General features: G+C 48.9%; 3 protein-coding genes across 3 annotated transcripts in view; all 3 read left to right on the top strand.

Annotated features, from left to right (window-relative positions):
- LOC141207902 (uncharacterized) overlaps positions 1–18,506 on the top strand; it is a 999,716-nt gene that overhangs the window by 797,463 nt on the left and 183,747 nt on the right. The window lies entirely within an intron of this gene.
- Positions 1–18,506, top strand: part of LOC141207896 (gastrula zinc finger protein XlCGF66.1-like) — a 66,923-nt gene that overhangs the window by 17,099 nt on the left and 31,318 nt on the right. The gene's annotated exons all lie outside the window — the stretch shown is intronic.
- The window catches only part of LOC141207923 (oocyte zinc finger protein XlCOF7.1-like), a 456,010-nt gene continuing 449,240 nt past the window's right edge, over positions 11,737–18,506 (top strand). The window contains exon 1 of the mRNA XM_073664491.1: positions 11,737–11,811. The gene's annotated coding sequence lies outside the window, so the exon portion shown is untranslated. The remainder of the gene's footprint in view (positions 11,812–18,506) is intronic.

Genomic DNA, 18,506 nt, shown 5'->3' with positions numbered 1-18,506 from the left:
CGTTCCAGAGTAATTACCTCATAAAGTTACAGTGGTCAGAATTGTAAAAATTGGCCTGGTCATTAACGTGCAAACCACCTTGGGTTGTAAAGGGGTTAATTTTGCCTTGGATCCTTCTTTAGACACATCCCTGGGCTGGAGTCACCAATCTAAAACACAAACAAAAGCTTTGCTAATTGTGCTTTGGTCTCAACCTGTTGATGTATGGAAGATACTACATCCAGACGTAAAGGATTATACCTATTATTCTCCTTTACACAATATGCATAGCCATATAGTCCTTTTCTTAATTAGCCGTCACTTGCCTACATGGCAACCTACATCTCAGGTAGGAACTGCTGTATGGTCAGATCATGCTCCTGTATATTGTAACTAGCTATTGAACCCGTTCTATGCCTGGGTGGCGAGCATTTTTATTGGTATATGGTCTCCCATGCTGGTATATGCTGCCCCCCTCCTGGTATTTCTGCTGCCCCCATCCTGTCCCCACCATCCCATCCTGGTATGCATGGCACCCCTCATCCCCATCCTGGTATGCATGGCACCCCTCATTCTCAATCCTGGTATGCATGGCACCCCTCATCCCCAATCCTGGTATGCATGGCACCCCTCATCCCCAATCCTGGTATGCATGGCACCCCTCATCCCCATTCTTGGTATGCATGGCACCCCTCATCCCCAATCTTGGTATGCATGGCACCCCTCATCCCCAATGTTGGTATGCATGGCAGCTCTCATTCCAAATCTGGTATACATTGCTCTCCTCATCCCAATCCTGGTATTATGGTACCCAATCCCTCATCCTGGTATGCATGGCACCACTAATACCCCAATCCTGGTATGCATGGCACCCCATCCCTCATCCTGGTATGTATGGCACCCCTTATCCCCCAATCCTGGTATGTATTGCCTCCTCATCCCCCAATCCTGGTATGCATGGCACCCCTCATTCCAAATCTGGTATACATTGCACCCCTCATCCCAATCCTGGTATGTATGTTACCCAATCCCTCATCCTGGTATGCATGGCACCACTCATCCCCCAATCCTGGTATGCATGGCACCCCATCCCTCATCCTGGTATGCATGGTGCCTCTCATTCCTATCCTGGTATGCATGGTAACCCTCATCCCTATTCTGGTATGTATGGTACCCCTCATCCTGGTATACATTGCACCCCTCATTCCAATCCTGGTATGTATGTTACCCAATCTCTCATCCTGGTATGCATGGCACCACTCATCCCCCAATCCTGGTATGCATGGCACCCCATCCCTCATCCTGGTATGCATGGTGCCTCTCATTCCTATCCTGGTATGCATGGTACCCCTCATCCCTATTCTGGTATGTATGGTACCTCTCATCCTGGTATGCATGGCACCCCTCATCCTTATTCTGGTATGCATGGTACCCCTCATCCTGGTATGCCTGGTACCCCTCATCCCTATCCTGGTATGCATGGTACCCCGCATTCCTATCCTGGTATGCATGACACCCCATACCTCATCCTGGTATGCATGGCACCCCTCATCCCTATTCTGGTATGCATGGTACCCCTCATCCCTATCCTGATATGCATGGTACCCCGCATTCCTATCCTGGTATGCATGACACCACATCCCTCATCCTGGTATGCATGGCACCCCTCATCCCAATTCTGGTATGTATGGCCTCATCCCAGAAACCTGGTATGCATGGCACCCAATCCCTTATCCTGGTATGCAATGCACGCTTCATCCCCAATCCTGGTATATATGGCTCCCTCATCCCTATCCTGGTATGCATGGCACCCCATCCCCTATCCTGGTATGTATTGCACCCCTCATCCCTATACTGGTATGTATGGCACTCCTCATCCCTATTCTGGTATGCATGGTACCCCTCATCCTGGTATGCATGGTACCCCTCATCCCTATCCTGGTATGCATGGTACCCCGCATTCCTATCCTGGTATGCATGACACCCCATCCCTCATCCTGGTATGCATGGCACCCCTCATCCCTATTCTGGTATGCATGGTACCCCTCATCCTGGTATGCATGATACCCCTCATCCCTATCCTGGTATGCATGGTACCCCTCATCCCTATCCTGGTATGCATGGTACCCCGCATTCCTATCCTGGTATGCATGACACCTCATGCCTCATCCTGGTATACATGGCACCCCTCATCCCAATTCTGGTTTGTATGGCTTCCTCATCCCTATCCTGGTATGCATGGCACCTAATCCCTCATCCTGGTATGCATGGCACGCCTCATCCCCAATCATGGTATATATGGCTTCCTCATCCCTATCCTGGTATGCATGGCACCCCATCCCCTATCCTGGTATGTATGGCACCCTTCATCCATATACTGGTATGCATGGCACCCCATCCCCTATCCTGGTATGTATGGCACCCCTCATCCATATACTGGTATGCATGGCACCCCTCATCCGTATACTGGTATGTATGGTACCCCTCATCCTTATTCTGGTATGCATGGTACCCTTCATCCTGGTATGCATGGTAACCCCCGAATTCCTATCCTGGTATGTATGGTACCCCTCATCCCTATCCTGGTATTCATGGTACCCCATCCCTATCCTGGTATGCATGGTACCCCGCATTCCTATCCTGGTATGTAGGGTACCTCTCGTCCCTATCCTGGTATGCATGGTACCCCATCCCTATCCTGGTATGCATGGTACCCCATCCCTATCCTGGTATGTATGGTACCCCTCATCCCTATTCTGGTATGCATGGCACCCCTCACCCCCCAATCCTGGTATGCATGGTCCCCTCACCCACCAATCCTTGTATGCATGACACTCCTCATCCCTATACTGGTATGTATGGCACCCCTCACCCCCCCAATCCTGCTATGTGTGGTACCCCTCATCCTGGTATGCATGGCACCCCATTCCTCATCCTGGTATGCATGGTACCCCTCATCCCCCAATCCTGGTATGCATGGTACCCCTCATCCCCCAATCCTGGTATGCTTGGTACCCCTCATCCCCCAATCCTGATATGTGTTGCCCCCTCGCCCCCCAATCCTGGTATGTATGGCACCCCTCATCCCTTTCACGTTGCACACATACAAAAAAATAAACACTTAATCTCACGTTTCTTCTCTGTGCTCAAGCACTGCAGTGTTCTGTTCTGCCGGAGGCTGGGGGAGGAGTGTGACGCCAGAGTACGCGCATGCCCATACCGCGCTGTCCGGCGCCATTTTGCTGAAGACACACTGCAAATAGCGCTACGTGCATGTGCTGATTCCGACACCTTCACTTCTGCCCCTTTCTCCGGCGAAGAGAGGCGCCGCGGCAACGCTCCTCCCGGTCAGGTAAGTATGTAAGTACGGCGCCGGAGATCGCGGTATGCGTTCAGTGTCTACGCATACTGTGATCTCCGGCGCCATATACGCTTCTCTTACCTGTAACGGCTCCATGCCTGCTTCTGTCAGGAGCCGGACTGCGCAGGCTTGTCGCACTTGCGCAGTCTATAAAGGCTTCAGACAGACACGCATCTCCCGTTATATTATAGATCTGACTATGCTGGACTCCACCAAGGCTTCAGATGTTGGAACCTAAATGATAATCTGCTGAAAGACTCGCTCTGTGTCTCAGACCTTCTTGAGACTATAGACTCCTTCAAATATATGAGCATGATGAAACTGCCTTACCATTTAAATGGGAAGCACTCACATGTGTCCTCAGAGGTGTAATAATAAAACATAGATAAAAGCTCAAAAAAGGAGAGAACAGCTAATGTCTCATTTGCTTGAGCGGATTGATCTCCTTGACAAACAACATAAATGATCTGCTTCCCTCCAGGTATATGCAGACCGCCTTAACGCTAGAATGGAGCTAAAGTAGTTTCATGGATGGGGTACTCGCAAATGTTGTGTAATTTCAGGGCACCTACTTATGTGGAAGCTTCCATTCTCGGTACTAGATATGGGGCCTCCTCGAGAAAATGACTTAAAATGTCGTACACTAGAGTTAATATATAAGGTGTGGGATAGGGGTAAAAATATTCTGGGGATTGAAAAGTACACAAACTATACTCCTTTATGGCACAACTATAACTTACCAGAGCTATAGAAGCTAAATAATATTAGTGAGTGGGAGGATCGGGGTACTAGAATAAACGTCCTACTGATGGACATCACCCAATAGATACCATTGCTAAAGCAGTGGATACAAAAGGTCTGTCTATTAACCCTTATTTATAGGCAGTTACTGGCCCTACATTTGGATAAATATCCTTTGATAGTTAAGAGAAAATGGGAGGAGGATGTGGGTCCGTTATCTGAGGAGCAATGGGGGAAATACTGGATTTGACATTGAATCTTTCATTGTCAGAGTCACAAAGATAGTCCCGAATTCTTCTCATTCATAGAGCATATAGATCCCAAAGTATTTTATTTAAAATTGAAATAGAAACGGATGACACATGTCCTAGATGTGGTCAAAATGATGCCCACCTGATGCATATGACATGGAAATGTGTAAATATTGGCGACTACTGGAAGGGGGTGATCACTCTTGTACTATCTGTATTTGGGATACAACTTCAGTTGCAACCTAAAATCTGTATCCTAGGACTCCTGAGAGAGGATGTAGACCCAGGCTCCATATGGTAGTAGCTAGCTCAGGAGTATTATTCCAAGCCAGAAAATTGTTGGAAATACATTGGATAGACAATTCTCCTCCAATGATAACAGAACTAAAATCCAGGATAAATGACACTCTACGCTTAAAAAGGGGATCTTATATTAAAGGAACGCTCTCAAGAAATTCATACAAATATGGGAGCAATGGTTAATTACCCCAGGTATTGCTTCAAAGAACCTTCACAGAAATACTATCCTGGATCGTTTGTCCATTTCCTTACAGTAAGCCAGGAATTTATATCCTTATACCCAAGATGTCAGCAAATAATAATTGTCTCAGTCCACACAATTGCCCCTTCTTAGATATATTCTTTTTCTTTTGATGTCTCAATAGGAAAAAAAATAAGCAGTCAGGAATATTCAGATATTTATGTACAAATGTAAAATTAGTATTCCAAAACCTTGTACTATAGAGCGATATTGGGATTTATATCATTGTAAACCGGTTCTTGTTTTGTTTACTGTTTTATCTTTTTTTTGTCACAAAGTTTATTTAAAAAACAAAATGTTGGTCTTTCTTTGTTTCGTTAAATAAAAATGATCTGATTGAAAAAAATAAATGAGAGAAGGTCTTTACTAGATCAAACGTATACAAAATGCCAAGATCACATGTGAAGGTACTCGTACGAATTCACAGATAAATGTGGTTGCTCATTGGCAAGGAGGTTACATCCACACGTGTAAAGGACATACGGCTCCAACATAAAAGGGGCACCCGGGCCAGAAACTCATAACCCCATTGACATAGCGGAAGCATTTAGTTGCCTTTATAGTTCGCTATGTAATATTCATGGACAATACCACGACATGCCACCTAATATTCTTGAAACTAAAAATGACAAATATATTATGGACACTGCCGTTCCTTCCTTACAGACCCCTGAGCAGGAGATACTAGACAAAGCTTTCACTGAACAAGAGATAGGACAGGCCATTAAATCATTCCCTATCAGGAAGAGCCCTGGGCCAGATGGATTCAATAATAGATTTTATAAGATGTTTACACCTCTGTCATTACCATTTTTAGCCAAAGTGTTCAATAATATCTCAGAAGACTCCCCCTTTGCCCCCCAATCACTTAAGGCTCATATAATGGTTTCATCAAAGCCTGGAAAAGGACCAAATACCTGCCCTAATATTCATCCAATATCATTAAATAATGTAGACGTCAAAATATTCTCTAAAGTGGTTACAACACGGCTCTCCCACTATCTACCCTCAATTGTCAGCAACGATCAGGTTGCCTTCATTAAGGGTAGATAAGCTCGTGATAATAAAAATAAAACGTTGTTAATTTCACATGCAAAAAACAGGGGATCCCAATGTGCATTGTTTCTGCCTACGCCAAAAAAGCGTTCTACACAGTGCATTGGACTTTCTTGAAGAGCACCCTACCACAAAACATTTGATTTAAATAAAATGATGCTGATGGCTTCCTAGATCCCTGATATCTTATTGGATGAATCCACCTTTTCTGCCTTCTGAATGTGCTCATATGGCTCATGGCTCATGCCACTAGAGCATAACATTCGCCTCCATATGAAAAATGTTCTAATTACTTTGTGTAATTGTGAAAGCTCTTTTCTATAGAATTTACAATCTGGAGAGACAGAAAACACTGAATCTTGAAGCACAAGACACAGACCATACTAACACCCGTAGGCTGGCCTGGTCAAAGGAATATATCAAGTGCTTAGTATATGGACCAATAGGGAATGGCAGACCATTCGGTAACACACATAGGGAAAAGAGAACCACCGAATGATAGGTCCAATCATACAAAGGATTATATAAATCACTTTATTAAGTAAAGGTAACAAGTGGCACTACATGCAAAGAGAGAGCCGCATAGTGGAGTCCAAAAAACATAGAATTACATCTCAGAATGAAGATTTACATAATAAGCTGCATAATACAAAATATGATGGTAATACAGCAGGTACAAATATTAGATCGTATTTGCTAGAAATCTAGTTAACATATAATGAGAGTCCCCTGAGAATCTCCTAAGAATCTAGGATAAAGAGCAGGTATATGATCAGCCAGTATGTATAAGAGTGCTATGTGCACTATAGTATTGGCCATATCTATATCCAACATACATATGCAGGCAGTACCAAAGGGGCAACATACAGTCAAATGGAGAAGAATATATAGCGTACCTGTGTCTACAGCAGCTAGTGTGAATGGCACTCCGCGGCAAACCCCGACGCGCGTTTCGGACAACACGTCCTTCGTCAGGATTTACAATCTGAAGGATTCACCTACCCCCCTGGGATTAGTAGACGCTGACCATTACCTGCCCAGATCTGTAAACCACAAAGCCAAATGACAGTGTACGTAGAATGTGCTGACAAGTTAGAAAATAAGTTGAAGAGAAAGCGGAGGGTAATGATGCTGTTGGCTTCCTAGTTCCCTGATATCTTATTGGATGAATCTACCTTCTCTCCCTTCTGTGCTGCTGAATGTGCTCATATGGTCCCTACAAGACCAGTTCCAGTCTTGTGAATTTCTGTACAATAACAACAGTTTCCACCTATACTGACATCTCAGTTTCTTTTAAACCAACTAACTTCAAACAGGATTGGGATAAACTGCATAAAATACATCACACCTGTGCCATGATATATCTCTAAGCTGTGCGTGGCTGATGGCTGTAATATACTTTTATTCATGCCTGCAGGAGATGTTGGCATGGCTCGAGTCCTGGTTATTATTATTATTTATTATTATAGCGCCATTTATTCCATGGCGCTTTACATGTGAAAAAGGGGTATAATACAAGAACAAGTACAACAATCTTGAACACAATGTGACAGCGACTGGTACAGGAGGAGCGAGGACCCTGCCCGCGAGGGCTCACAATCTACAAGGGATGGGTGAGGATACAGTAGGTGATGGTAGAGCTGGTCGTGCAGCAGTATGGTGAAGCGGTGGTTACTGCAGGTTGTAGGCTTGTCGGAAGAGGTGAGTCTTCAGGTTCCTTTTGAAGGTTTCCACGGTAGGCGAGAGTCTGATATGTTGGGGTAGAGAGTTCCAGAGTAGGGGGGAAGCACGGGAAAATCTTGTATGTGATTGTGGGAGGAGGAGATAAGAGGGGAGTAGAGAAGGAGATCTCGTGAGGATCGGAGGTTGCGTGCGAGTATGTAACGGGAGACTAGGTCAGAGATATATGGAGGAGACAGGTTGTGAATGGCTTTGTATGTCATGATTAGGGTTTTGAACTGGAGTCTCTGAGCAATGGGGAGCCAGTGAAGAGATTGACAGAGAGGAGAGGCCGGGGAATAGCGGGTTGACAGGTGGATTAGTCGGGCAGCAGACTTTAGGATAGATTGGAGGGGTGCGAGAGTGTTAGAGGGGAGGCCACAGAGCAGGAGGTTGCAGTAGTCAAGGCGGGAGATGATGAGGGCGTGCACTAGTGTTTTTGCAGATTCATGGTTGAGGAATGTGCGGACCCGGGAGATATTTTTGAGTTGGAGTCGGCAGGAAGTGGAAAGGGCTTGGATATGTGGTTTGAAGGAGAGTTCAGAGTCCAGGGTTACCCCAAGGCAGCGAGCTTGAGGGACTGGGGAGAGTGGGCAGCCATTGACATTGATAGATAGGTCAGTTGGGGGGGTTGAATGAGATGGCGGAAAGATGAATTCTGTTTTGTCCATGTTAAGTTTTAGAAATCTGGCAGAGACGAAGGATGAAATAGCAGATAGACATTGTGGGATTTTGGTTAGTAAGGAGGTGATATCGGGTCCAGAGAGGTAGATCTGTGTATCATCAGCATAGAGGTGATAATGAAAGCCATGAGATTCTACGAGCTGTCCCAGGCCTAAGGTGTAGATGGAGAAGAGCAGCGGTCCTAGAACTGAACCTTGGGGGACACCGACAGATAGGGGGCGAGATGAGGAGGTGGTGTGTGAGTGGGAGACACTGAATGTCCTGTCTGTTATGTATGAGGAGATCCAGGATAGGGCCAAGTCTGTGATGCCGAGAGATGAGAGGGTCTGTAGAAAGAGGGAATGGTCCACTGTGTCAAAGGCAGATGACAGGTCTAGGAGGAGGAGGAGGACAGAGTAGTGTCGCTTAGATTTGGGGGTTAGTAGGTCGTTGGTGACTTTAGTCAGTGCAGTTTCAGTAGAATGGTGTGGTCGGAAACCAGATTGTAGGCGTTCGAAGAGGGAGCAGGAGGAGAGGTGGGAGGACAGCTCAGAGTGGACATGTTGTTCCAGTAGTTTTGAGGCATAGGGGAGAAGTGATATGGGGCGATAGCTAGACACAGAGGATGGGTCAAGGGAGGGCTTTTTGAGGATGGGTGTGATTGAGGCATGTTTGAAGCATGAGGGGAAGACACCAGTTGTTAGTGACAGGTTGAAGAGGTGGGCTAGGGTTGGGATGAAGATAGTGGTAAGGTTTGGCATGAGGTGGGACGGGATTGGGTCAAGTTTACAGGTGGTGAGGTGTGATTTGGAGAGTAGAGAGGAAAGTTGATCTTCAGAAATGGTGGAGAAGGTGGTTTTGGAGGAAGAGGGTTGAGTAGGTGTGGGGAGGGGCTGTGGGGGCTTTAGGCAAAAGCTTTGTCTGATGGTGTCAATCTTCTGCTTGAAGAATGAAGCAAAGTAAATAGCTGAAATAAGAGGAGAGGGAGGAAGCACTGGGGGATGGAGGAGAGAATTGAAGGTGTTGAATAGTTGTTTGGGGTTGTGAGACAGGGAGGATATGACAGATGCGAAGTATGTTTGTTTTGCTGCAGTGAGTGTGGACTTGAAGGTAGTGAGGGACTATTTAAATGCGATGAAGTGCTCATTGGAGTGTGACCTTTTCCATCTACGCTCAGCAACCCTGGAGGCCCGTCGCAGTTGTTTAGTTAGGCTGGTGTGCCAGGGTTGTCTGTTGATTGTGCGAGCCTTGGTATGTGTGAGGGGGACGACCGAATCGAGAGCTGAAGAGGCTATGGTGTTGTATAAAGGGGCAGCAACATCTGCATCATGTAAGGAACTAATGTCTGTAAGAGGGAGGAGGTATTCAGAGAGTGAGTGTAGGTCAAGGTGTTTGAGATTTCTGCGAGGGTATACAAGTTTGTGGAGTGGGGATTGTTGCCCTTGGGAGGAGAGAGAAGAGAATGTGAGTAGGCTGTGGTCAGAAAGAGGGAGAGGTGAGTTAGAGAGGTTAAATAGGGAACAGAGGCAGGTGAAGATGAGGTCCAGTGTGTGGCCGTCTTTGTGGGTGGGTGTGGAAGACCACTGAGTAAGACCGAAGGAGGAAGTAAGGGATAGAAGCTTAGAGGCAGCTGAGATGAAAGTATCAATGGGGATGTTAAAGTCGCCCATGAGGATAGTGGGGATGTCAACGGAGAGGAAATGAAGTAGCCAAGTGGTGAAGTGGTCAAAGAAAGTGGTGGTTGATCCTGGCGGGCGGTAGATGACAGCCAGTTGGAGGTTGGAGGGGGAGTAGATACGCACGCAGTGCACTTCAAAAGAGGGGAGAGTAATTGAGGGCGGCAGTGGGATATGGGTGAAGGAGCAGTTATCTGAGAGGAGGATATGGGAGAGGTGGAATCCGCCATACGAAAGTGCAGCAGGAGAGGCCGTGTCAGAGGGGGTGAGCCAGGTTTCAGTGATGCCGAGGAAGGAAAGCTTGTTAGTGATGAAGAGATCGTGAATGTAGGAAAGTTTGTTGCAGATGGAGCGAGCGTTCCATAGAGCTCCTGTTAGGGGGACTGGGGAAGCAGGGGCTTGGCGGATGGGTATAAGGTTAGAAGGGTTACGAGAGTTTGGGATAGATCGTGGGTAGGAAGTGGAAGTGACAGTAGGGATGTGGTGAGGAGGGCCGGGATGTGGAGAGATGTTGCCGGCAGTAAGGAGGAGCAGAGAAAGCGTTAGTAGGTGGGAGCAGGAGAGGGCATGAGGTGGCTGTCTGTGTTTGGAGACAAAGGATTGTATGTTGAGGAATAGCTCTGAGGAGGAGGTGAGATGGGTGGGGAGAATGGAGGGAGAGATGAAGAGTTCATTACTAGGTGTAGGGATTAGGGGTGGTTGTAAGAAGTGAAGGATTAAGGGGGTGAGAGTGAAAACATAGACAAACTTTGTTTACTGGGACTTAGTATCCAGTTACCTTCAGGTTCAATTCAGGATTAATTCAAATTTCAGACACTTTAGCTAATGGACACTTAAGGTGATGGACACAGACTAAAGTCTTTCATGGATTCCCTGTGGTTTCAAGTGGTTTCATGGATTCACTCCACGTCATAAATTCCATTATGTTTTCAGTCCTAAGGAATTCAGATTACTGCACAATCTCTCCTGAAATGGGGACACTAATACTTTCTCTACTCTTCTGGTCAGGACTGCACTATTATAAAAAAATTCTCTTTAAATGTCAAATATTTCTGACAGAAAATATTGGCCCTTACGATTCAGGCAGCACAGGCAGCACGGTGGCTCTGTGGTTAGCACTGCAGCCTTGCTACTGGGGTCCTGGGTTCAAATCCCACCAAGGACAACATCTGCAAGGAGTTTGTATGTTCTTCCCAAGTTTGCACGGGTTTCCTCCAGGTTCTCCGTTTTCCTCCCACACTCTAAAGACATACTGATAGGGAATTTAGATTGTGAGCCCCAATGGGGACAGCCATGATAATGTATGTAAAGTGCTGAGGAATACAAGGATATGCCTTCCACACACGCGGCTCCGCTCCGTACGCCTCGTACGCGCGCGGCTCCGCTCCGTACGCCTCGTACACGCGCGGCTCCGCTCCGTACGCCTCGTACACGCGCGGCTCCGCTCCGTACGCCTCGTACACGCGCGGCTCCGCTCCGTACACCTCGTACACGCGCGGCTCCGCTCCGTACACCTCGTACACGCGCGGCTCCGCTCCGTACACCTCGTACACGCGCGGCTCCGCTCCGTACGCCTCGTACACGCGCGGCTCCGCTCCGTACGCCTCGTACACACTCGGCTCTGCTACATCCACACTGTAAACCCCTCCTGACCCCACACATAAACTTCAGCTCATCCAGCACCATGACAACCAGCACAGCAGAGTCCTGCATCCACTGAGGCCCCTGATCATGTGACCCCTGACTCCTCCCCTCCTGTGACCTCATCACAGGTCCTGTGCGCACAGAGCAGCCATATATGTGGTGGCGGCTCTGCAGGTGGAGGTATGTGGAGATCCCCCATTACTGGGCGCAGGGGGCATTAACCCCTTCAGCACTATGGAGACTCTTTTGGGGTCTTGTGTTGCCCCTTTATAAGAATCATAAGGTTTTTGTTCTGTTTCCTGTAATAGATACATACGACCTGACTATGGAGACAGGAAGGGAGGAAACGTATTGTTCTCATAGTACAGGGCCCCTTTACTGGCCCCACATTGTAATGCCCCCATTATGTCCCTTATGCAGTATGTATGATGCCCCACACAGTGTAATGCCCCCATTATGCCCCTTATGCAGTATGTATGATGCCCCCCACAGTGTAATGCCCCCATTATGCCCCTTATGCAGTATGTATGATGCCCCCACACAGTGTAATGCCCCCATTATTCCCCTTATGCAGGATGTATGCTACCCCCACACAGTGTAATGCCTCTTATGCAGGATGTATGATGCCCCCACACAGTGTAATGCCCCCATTATGTCCCTTATGCAGTATGTATGATGCCCCCACACAGTGTAATGTTCCCACAATACCTCCATTATATGTAGTAGACATAATGACTTCATGGAGGATCTTCTAAAATTCACTCTTGCTCATAACGTCTTTCTTTTTGACAGGAAGTACTTCCACCAGCTCAGGGGTACTGTGATGGGGAGCCCCTGTGCCCCCTCGTATGCTAACCTGTTCCTGGGCTGGTGGGAGGAAACCACAATATTCATAGATGATCATAAGTGGTGACATCCATATATTGGGGTATGGTATAGATATATTGACATTTTTATCATCTGGTCAGGGACGAGTGAACAATTTCTTGAATTTGTCAGGGAACTCAATATCTATAGAGTGGGTCTTAGATTTACATTGGAGTTTAGTTATAACCAGTTGCCTTTCCTGGATGTACTAATCAAGAAAGAATGGGATGGGACCCTATGGACACTCATCTACCATAAACCTACAACCACTAATAAACTATTGAAGTGGGATAACCAACACCCCATCCCCCTTAAAAAGGGAAAACCTAAGGGCCAATTTTTATGGTTGAGAAGTATCTGTCCTAATATCACAGATATTAATATACAGGCAATAGACATGAACACCAGATTCAAGGAAAAAGGGTATCCACAGTACATTTTGGATTTCGCACAATCGTTTGCAGAAAGACAGGATAGGCAGACACTCCATACCTAACCAAGAGACCAAGAAAAAGATGGGAAAACACAAGTAATAGGAACTTACGACTATCAGAGTGACCGTATTTTTAATATCTTCAGAAAGCACTGTGATATACTTGTGACCTGAGGGTTCTGTGGGATTTACTCCCACAATAACTTTCAGAAAGGGTTGGTCATTTAGGGACTATTTAGTGCATAGTTTCTATAAAAACCCTGCACCAAAGGGGACTTGGCTAGATAGAAGAATCTGCGGTTTCTTTAGATGTGGAGAATGTTGTTCATATAATTGGATGAGACCATGTGTAGTATCGGCGTCTCTGCCCCCTGACAGGCAGAGACGCCGGCCCCACTTACCACCGCGCTCCCCGCCTGGCGTCTTCCGGAGCTCCTGCTGCTGCTGTCGGCGCGCGCAGCTTCCCGGGCGCTGTGCTTAGGGCGCGAGCGCTCCCCCCTCTTAAAGGGGCCGCGAGCGCCATCCTAAGGAGTCCCCGGCCAATGGCCGCAGGACCTTTTATTTAAAAGGCACCTCCTCCAAAATGGAGGTGCCATGCAAAGTTGTAGCACTGTGTACTCACCTCTGCTTCAGCCCTCAAGCTAGCGGGCAGGACTGGTAGTCAGGCTGGCAGCGGGACCTGACTACCAGTCCAGTCCGCCAGCTTGACTACCAGTCCAGTCCGCCAGCCTGACTACTCTCGAGCCCGACAGTCTGTCTACTGTCCAGTCCGCCAGTCTGTCTATGGGCTCTGCTCGCCTGCTTACATAGGAAGCATCTGCCGGTCACCTGCCGTGCCTGCCAATCCACTTCCTTACCTGGAAGCACCTGCCTGTTACCTGCCGTGCCTACCAGCCAGCCTACCTGGAGGCTCCTGCTTGTTACCTGCTGTGTCTGTCAGTCCGTCTACCCGGATCACCCGTCAGCCTGCCTGCCGTGCTCATCTGCTGTACCGGTCAGTCCCTGCCTTCTGACCCGTGGGAGTCACCTGCTCTCATACAAGGTCTGGCCCAGAGTAGCACCTGGTCCCTCTGCTCGGTCCTACCCTGGTCACGGAGTCGATTGAGCCACCGTACGACCTTGGTCGGTCCGAGTTGATACTTAGTTACGCCCCTCTGGTCCCTCCTTGCACCGCAGCACAGAGGTTCCACCACCCGGAGCCGTAGCAGTTTGCACAGGCCATGGAACCCAGGTGGCCCCCAGGCCCCTTCGCTTGCTGACCTGTACCAGGAGGTTTCTCGTCAGTGATCCCAACAGGAAACCATCCTGACTTACCTGCGGAATGCCAACTCTCGCCTGGACACGCTGTCTGTCCCACCTGTGTCCGCCTCGAGTCGAGCGACTTCCACTCCGGCAGCGCCGCTGCCTTCCAATACAACGGCATCCAGCCCAGGACCCCGGCTTTCTGCGCCTCCTCGTTTTGGAGGTGACCCCGTCTTATGTCGGTGCTTTCTGAACCAGTGCACGCAGCACTTTGAACTTCTGGCACATCAGTTCCCCTCCGACCGGGCCAAGGTGGCGTTCATCATGTCCCACCTCACTGGGGAAGCATTGGCATGGCTAAACCCTCTATGGGAGAGACAGGATTCCCTGGTGTCTGATCTTCCGGCTTTTCTCACTGCCTTCCGGAGGGTCTTCGATGAGCCCGGACGAAGAATTTCTACTGCCTCCTCATTGCACCGTCTCCGCCAAGGAAGTCTGACCGTGGCCAAGTATGCTATACAGTTCTGTACCCTCGCTTCTGAGCTTGCCTGGGACAACGAGGCCCTGGTGTCCACCTTCTGGGAGGGTCTTTCCGGCCGGATTAAGGACGAGATAGCCTGTCGGGACATCCCTACCACTCTGGATGACCTGGTGTCACTGGCTACCCAGATTGACATCCGTTTCCTGGAACGTGCTAAAGAGACTACCCGGGAGAGAAGATTTCCTCGTCTTGCTCCTACTTTCCAGAGACCTGCCTCCCAACCAGCAACTCCCCGGGCACGCTCTCCCGAACCTATGCAGATCGACCAGACCAAGATAGTCAAGTCTCGCCAAGAAACATGCTGAGCTGAGGGGAGCTGTTTCTACTGTGGTAGTAAGGAGTACCTGATTCGTTCCTGCCCGGTGAGACCGGGAAACTCCAATGTCTAGGACCGCTCAGAGAGGTCGTCCTAGGCAAGAGTAAATCCTCTCCGTTCTTGACTTTATCCGTCTCTGTCTCCTGTGGAGAAATCCGCTTCTTTGAAAACGCCCATCTGGATTCCGGAGCCGCTGGGAATCTCATTTCCCAGTTCCTGGTAGAGAAGTATCCCCTGGTAGAGAAGTATCAGATTCCTACCAAACCCCTGGCTGAACCTTTGGCAGTCGCTTCCGTGGATGGAAGACTCCTTCCGGTGACCATCTTGCTCGTCACTGAGCCCGTAACCCTTCAGGTGGGTATGCTGCACTCAGAGAAGATCTGTTTCCATGTGCTTTCCGGACTCTCACTCCCTTTTGCTAGGCCTACCCTGGCTACAGAGACATCAACCTGTCCTGAATTGGCAATCTGGTGAAGTGCTCCGTTGGGGGCTGGATTGCCATGGGACCTGCCTGGTCCCTGTTCGCCAGGCTCGACCTCAGTCTACTCCGGCTAATTTACCTGGTCTACCGGCACCTTATTGGTCCTACGCAGATGTCTTCGACAAGAAGGAAGCAGAGACTCTGCCACCCTATAGGCCATATGATTGCCCTATCGACCTGGTACCCGGTGCCACTCCACCCCGTGGGCGTATTTACCTGTTGTCGTTGGCCGAAACCCGGGCCATGTCGGAGTACATCGAAGAAAATCTGGCTAGGGGATTCATCCAGAAATCTACCTCTCCGGCTGGAGCCGGATTCTTCTTCGTAAAAAAGAAAGACGGCTCACTACGCCCCTGTATCGATTATAGAGGACTCAACCAGATTACTATCAAAAACCAATACCCCCTGCTGCTCATCTCTGAGCTGTTCGACCGCCTTAAAGGCGCGAAGATCTTCACCAAGCTCGATCTTCGTGGGGCGTAAAATTTGGTCCGGATCCGCCAAGGAGACGAGTGGAAGACGGCAATCAATACCCGGGACAGTTACTATGAATACCGTGTGAAGCCCTTCAGTCTCTGTAATGCTCCAGCCGTTTTCCAAGAATTAGTTAATGACATCTTCCATGACCCCTTATATTCTTGTGTGGTGGTATACCTGGACGACATCTTGGTCTTCTCTCCAGATCTTCCCACACACCGGACGGATGTTCGTCAGGTCCTGCTCAGGCAGAATCATCTATACGCAAAATTTGAGAAATGCCTCTTCAAGCAGACCTCTCTTCCGTTCCTGGGCTATATGATTTCTAAGACAGGTCTACGGATGGACCCCTTAGAAGGTCTCTGCCGTCTTAAAGTGGCCCCATCCAGAGGGGTTGAAGGCGATTCAGCGATTTCTGGGCTTCGCCAACTATTACCGTGTCTTCATCCCACATTTCTCTTCCCGGACTGCTCCCATCTCTGTGCGCACCCGTAAGGGAGCGAATCCTAAGGAGTGGTTGTCCGAAGTGGAGGAGGCCTTCCTCTCCTTAAAACTAGCCTTCTCTTCAGCCCCGGTGCTGCACCGTCCGGATTGCAACAAACAGTTCTTTCTGGAGGTTGATGCTTCCTCTTCCGGAGCCAGAGCGGTGCTCACCCAGAAGTCCCCGTCTGGGAGAATAGTAACCTGCGGCTTCTTCTCCAAGCTCTTCTCCTCATCCAAGCGCAACTACTCCATAGGAGACCGTGAACTGCTAGCCATCAAATTGGCGCTGGAGGAGTGGCGTTACCTGCTTGAGGGGGCTCTGCATCCGGTGGTCATCTATACTGATCACAAAAACCTGGCATATCTACAGAATGCCCAAAGACTCAATCTGCGTCAGGCCCGGTGGTCTTTGTTTTTCGCCTGCTTCAACTTTTCCCTACATTACCCCCCTGCGGACAAGAACGTTGAAGCCGATGCCTTGTCCCGATCCTTCCTGTCCTCCGATCAAGAGGAGGAGCCTATGCACATTATTGATCCCTCCAAAGTGATGAATGTGGCCCCCTTGGACCTGTCTCGTCTCCCACCCGGTAAGACGTTTGTAGCGGTTCCGGATCGTAAGAAGGTTCTTCACTGGGGTCATTCATCTAAATTAGCCGGCCATGCTGGCCAGAAGACCTTCCTGCTCATTACCCGGTATTACTGGTGGCCTACCCTGCACAAGGATGTGGTAGACTTCGTCACAGCCTGTTCGTCCTGTGCCTGCAACAAGGTTCCCAGACATTTTCCAGTCGGCCGCCTTCTGCCCCTTCCCGTACCTGCTGCCCCGTAGCAACACATCGCTATGGACTTTATTACTGATCTCTCTGTTTCTGCCGGTTGTACGGCCATTTGGGTGGTCGCTGACCGCTTTTCTAAAATGGCTCACTTCATCCCTCTGCCTGGTCTCCCATCCGCATCTGTGCTGGCTAAGGACTTCATCCATCACATCTTTCGTCTCCACGGCCTACCCCTCCACATTGTGTCCGATCGTTGGGTCCAGTTTACTTCGCACTTCTGGAAAGCTACGTGTAAGCTGCTGGATGTCAACCTTGATTTCTCCTCTGCTTACCATCCGCAGTCCAATGGCCAAGTGGAACGTATCAACCAGATCCTTACCAGCTACCTCCGGCACTTCGTCAATGCTCACCATACCGATTGGGTGGAGCTCCTGCCATGGGCCGAGTTCTCCTATAACAACCATGAGAGCGAATCTTCTGGTCAACATCCCCGGATTCCGTTTCCCGTTTCAGCTTCTGTGGACAACCCTGCCGCGGAGTCTCTGGTCAGCGAATTTTCCACCATTTGGGATGACACTAGGTCCGCACTTCTTCAATCCTCTGAGCGGATGAAGAGACATGCTGATAAGAGACCTCTGGATCCACCTCAATTCCGGCCGGGAGACAAAGTTTGGCTCTCCTCCAAACATGTTTGTCTCAAAATATCCTCCTATAAGTTGGGTCCACGGTTCATTTGAAGTCCTCAAGCAAGTCAATCCAGTGGCCTACAAGTTAAAACTCCCGGCCACCTTACGGATTCCCAACTCCTTCCACGTATCTCTCCTCAAACCAGTTGTGCTTAATTCTTTTTCGGACAATCCAGGTACCTCCCCAGCTCCGGTCTCCGCTGAGGACGTCTATGAGGTAGAGAACATTCTGGCCACCAAGAGGGTAAGAGGAAAAACCTTTTATCTGGTGAATTGGAAGGGGTTTGGCCCAGAGGAGAGAACTTGGGAACCCAGGGAGAACATCCACACCCCGCTTCTCCTTAAAAAAAAATTTTCAGGCCTAAAAAAGGGGGGCGTAAAGAGGGGGGTACTGTAGTATCGGCATCTCTGCCCCCTGACAGCTGCGCGCGCCGTCCAAAGGAGTCACCGGCCAATGGCCGGTGGACCTCTCATTTAAAAGGCACCTCCTCCAAAATGGAGGTGCCCGTGTAAAGTTGTAGCACTGTGTACTCACCTCTGTTTCAGCCCTCAGGTCCCGCTGCCAGTCCTGCC

The sequence above is a fragment of the Phyllobates terribilis genome, unplaced genomic scaffold, assembly GCF_046119375.1.
Source record: "Phyllobates terribilis strain yellow unplaced genomic scaffold, ASM4611937v1 Scaffold_167__1_contigs__length_4167997, whole genome shotgun sequence".
NCBI classification, from domain to species: Eukaryota; Metazoa; Chordata; class Amphibia; order Anura; family Dendrobatidae; genus Phyllobates; species Phyllobates terribilis.
Note: the sequence above shows the minus strand (reverse complement) of the source record. Positions and strands in the feature narration are given on the sequence as shown.